The sequence below is a fragment of the Gavialis gangeticus genome, unplaced genomic scaffold (assembly GCF_001723915.1).
Source record: "Gavialis gangeticus isolate Ggan-Ray unplaced genomic scaffold, GavGan_comp1, whole genome shotgun sequence".
Lineage (NCBI taxonomy): Eukaryota > Metazoa > Chordata > Crocodylia > Gavialidae > Gavialis > Gavialis gangeticus.
Window position 1 is genome coordinate 796721 of NW_017729028.1, and position 4718 is coordinate 801438.

A 4718-nucleotide genomic window follows, 5' to 3' on the forward strand; every position below is an offset into this window, starting at 1 on the left:
ATCTTTCTTTGCAAGCTTTCAGGCACATGCATCCTTCCTTAGGCTCAGGGAAAATTAAAGATGGTATAAAGTCTCCATGGATAGAAGATAAATTTCATTGGGGTTTACAGTTGCTGGCTGAAAATCTGGGTATGTATCAGAAGCCCTTCTCAGCTGGAGAGCTGATGCCCTTCTGTCAGGAGAGCTGTGAATGTAGGACACCCCTCTGCTCTCCTAACACCAGGCTCCAGGTTAGGTTGTGATGGAGTATTGTTAGTCCATCCTCATCAGTTTTGGAGCAAAACTTTGTTTCTAGGAAGTTTAGACTAGATTGCCCTTTTGCTCTGTAAGACAAGTGACATACAAAGGGAAACGTGCTGTCTTCATTCACATTTGCAACTCTTAAGATTAGAAATAATGCAGCTTTTCTTCAAACCTACTACTTCCTTTTCCAAAACAACATTAATGGTAACAAGAATACCCAGAAGTCTTTATGAGATGGAGGAATAATGAAAAGGTCATCACTTGTTAAGAAAGGGCTCTTGGCAGCTGAATAAACCATGATAATAGTGTGGGTAGAATAAACCTAATCCACTTACTACATTCTAAAGATTTGTATCTGCTCCAATCTACTACTTGCACAGTCATGGAAACCATGGGGGAGGGCCGTCACACCGCAGGACAGGCTGGGGATACAGGCTGACTTGGACACATGCTCAAGGTGGGCCAATCAAACTGGATGGCCTTTAATGTAGAGAAGTGCAAGGTGCTGCAGCTCAGTAGGAAGAACACTCAGCATACTTACAGGCTCAACAGTGCTATGCTTGCTAGCCCCATGACTGAAAGGGACTTGGGGGTCTTTATTGACCACAAGATGAATATGAGCCACCAACGTGATGCAGTGACAGGCAAAGCTAACCAAAATCTGGTGTGCATCCACCGATGCATCTCAAGCAAAACTAGGGAAGTCATCCTTCGGCTTTACTCAGCCCTGGTGAGACCGCAGCTGGAGTACTGCATCCAGTATTGGGCCCCCCCACTTCAGGAAGGATGTGGAGAAGCTTGAGAGGGTCCAGAAGAGAGCCATTTGTATGATCCAAGGCCTGGAGGGAAGGCCATATGAGGAGAGGCTAAGGGACTTGGGACTCTTCAGTCTGGATAAGACAAGGCTCAGGCGGGACTTGATGGTAGCCTATAACTTCATAAGAGGGGTACATCAGGACCCAGGAGAACATCTGTTCACCAGAGCTCCCGAAGGGATAACAAGGTCTAATGGCCATAAACTCCAGGAAAGCCGATTTAGACTGGATATTAGAAAAAAGTTCTTTATGGTGAGTGTGTCCAGGAACAAACACCTCCCAGAGGTAGTCAAGTACCTACTCTGGATTCCTTCAAAAAATAGCTGTATTTATTTCTTGCTGCTGTCGCTTGATCCCAGCTAACTTCATGCCTGTGGTGGGGGGGCTGGACCTAATGATCTCATGAGGTCCCTTCCAGCCCCTAATGTCTATGAAATCTATGAAATCTGTGTATTAAGCTGGGATAGTAGAAGTTGATATTAACCAAGTGCAGTTCTAAATAACTGCAGAAGTTGTGAAGAACTGTGTCCTGTTATTTTTTAGAATATACTTATAACCCAGGGGCAGGCAAAATATGGCCCACGGGCTGAATCTGGCCCACCATGCCATTCTGTCCAGCCCATGGGGACCCTAAAAAATTTAGTAAATAAATATTTATTTGCTCCTGGCTGCCTGTAAAAGATAATATGAGCCAGGGGGAGTCAGCAGCAAGATGGAGCAGCCCAGCCTTGCCACAACCCCAGACATTTCCCTGCCTTCTGGCCCTCACACTGCTCCAGCATGACGTGGCTCGGCTGTATCACTGGATCAGGGAGCATGGGGCTGCGCTAGTACCTATGAGTATATAGGAAGGGGCAGAGCATGTGTGCATGTGTGTATTCACAGAATGAGTCCCACAAACACATACCCTGAGTGGATGAGTCACACTGCCACACATGCACACATCCACACCCTGTTACACACCCTAGTCACCCTCCCTCCACACACAGCACCCCACAAACCCCATGCCCTCCCATACCCCACATATTCATACACACACACCTACATGCTCCCTCACTCCACCCTCACCCCTATCCACCCCCCATGGACACATCCACAGTCTCCCCCACACCCTTGCAGTCCCCCACAAACCTGTACCTATCCCCCCAACATACAAGAGTAAGGCTTCATTTTAAGCTATTGTGTAATCACCTCTATGAACACTATACGAACACATGTAAATCAGGACAAAAAGATTTTTTGAAATCAAGTTAACAAATGTTGTAGGTGTTCGCTTTTTAGAATATAATTTGGCATTTTTCTGGTTCTGAAATGGCAAAACCCCTTGCTGAAAGCAGTATGTCTGGGGGCAAGGGGAGGGACTTCTGATGGCAAAGGTCAGGGGTTAGGGGGTGGGACTTCTGGTCACCTGTCAAAGCAGGACTACCTGTCAAAGGGTGCGGCTACCCACGCAGCCCTTGATAGCTTGCCAAAACTTGGTAAACGGCTCTCCACCCAAAATAATTTCCCGCTCCTGTTAGAACCAAATCAGGAGACTGAACATATTGCCCTACTGACAAAGTTTCCTCTTTAAAGCAAAAATGTAGACAAAACCTTTATTTTGTCATTGCTGAGGAAGCTTATTGCACTACTCCTTCATGATTGAAAGATCTCCATTTCACAGCTGAGAACTGATTGATTTGTTACTGATTACAGACAGGTTATTGACAGAGAATTATTGATTTGTCCAATGTTACAGAGCAAGTCTGTGGCAGGGCTAGGAAAAGAAACTGCTGAATACAGATACAGAAACACTGTTATTTAGTGAGTTGCCAAAGTCAAGACATCAGGAAGGTAACAAACATTCAAATTAGAAAAATCCTTTCATTAGTACACCCTCCAAGAGCAACTCATTGCAATGCATTGTTACAAAGTCACAGATATATGCATCAGTGCAGGATTAGGTAAATTATTTCTAAAGGTCCTGATTGTTCAAATTCATCTTATAAAGATTCTTAGAGAAAATGAAGTAGGAATTATTTAACTAAATATAATCTTATGCAGTCTGCTAGCAGCCATTCATTATTCAATGAACATTAAGGGTGTTATCCACTACTCCCAGTCCATATCTCAAAATAAGCGTTAGAGCATTTGGAAAATGGAAGAAGAACATGTCCTACAGTGGAAGATTCACAATTTACAATTCTGCTCAGGCTCCATGATGTTTCACATACTATACTGTCCGCCCTGGATTTACAACCTAGTCCTGATACCTTGTTCTGGGTGGACCCGACTTTCAGACTGACCATGATACCTCCGTTCCATAATAGGCAAATTTTATTGATACACAGTGATTGCAGAAAGAGCACTGGAGGCAAAGCAAAGAAAATACCCTCTCCCTCATCCTACTTATCTACCAGTCCCAGGGATTCACAAGGAGACTGATGTGCCTGGCCAGTACACAAGTGCCACCTTGTGGTTCTTTGCTTGAAGGACATCAGTAGTCTTGGAGGTTGAGGGTTGATGCCTGTGACGGAGCACAGTTGGGGTGCTCACCACATGGTGGGGGCTGCAGTAGTCTGGGTCAAAGCCAGCAGAGAAGGCAGCCAAGCAAACCCCCTTAATGTCATTCTAAGTGGGGAGGTGTGTGGCGAAGCACCTTTGTGGGGGGCGGTGCTCGCCACCTGAGGGCTTTCACAAGTTCTGAGGGGAGCCTGCTTTGGAGGAGCAGCAGGGGAAACCTCCCCTAGGAACTATTTTAAGGGGGAAGGTGTGTGGCAGGGCACTATTGGTGTCTGCCACTTTAAGAGCAGAGCCAAGCAGCCAGCAGATGCTTGATTGCAGCAGCCATTTTAGACCTCTGGCCACCTATATAAAGAGAGCAGTTCACTACCTGGCTATAAGGCTGCAGGCAATATCCTGGAGGTATAGGCAGAAGCTTAAGGGGATGGTTTGGAGGCTCTTGGTCCTGGGCATGACCTAAAACTGCACCCTGCTGGGAGTGAGTGGCCTGGTGGGGCTCTCAGGAAATACCAGGCCAGTTACTACTCCAGTGAAAGGTGGGTAGGGGTGCCTTAACCTCAGCCCTCACCTTTGGGTGGGTCATTTATCATCAGAGGTAGTTGGGGCCAGGCATGGCTGAGGTTGCCTGAGCCCTGTGGGGTGCAAGATCCCGAGGAGATATAGTTGGGGCCAGGCATGACTGTGGCCACCTGAGCCCTGTGGGGTGCATGTAGCCCCAGTGAATGGGGTGGCTACAGTGAGGGGGTGGAGATGAAGAGCCCTAGTGAGGTCAAAACCAGAGGGCTGGGAGCCCAGTATGTATGAGTGTATAGAGTTGCCCTGGAAGGGGCCAGGGCAAGCTTAGACCCGGTCAGGTAACTGGCTGGCCACTACCTTGGTGAGGGTCACAGGAGAGGCCCAAAAGACAGTACATGTATGCCACCCAAGGTATGAGCTAGCTAAAGCCTATGGCCTAAGGGGCCTGCTCCAGGAGGAAGCAAGGCAGTTCAAGTTGTTGAGGCATGAAAGAGACCCTGTGAGAGGGGGTGGAGTGTGAGAGGCCCTAGTGAGAGGAGGGCGGTATGAATGTGTGTGCGTCTGAGGCCTGACAATGAGGCCTAAGCTTGGTCCGGCTGTAGGCCAGGAGCACTGTGTCATCTGGATGCCATCTGTGAGGCT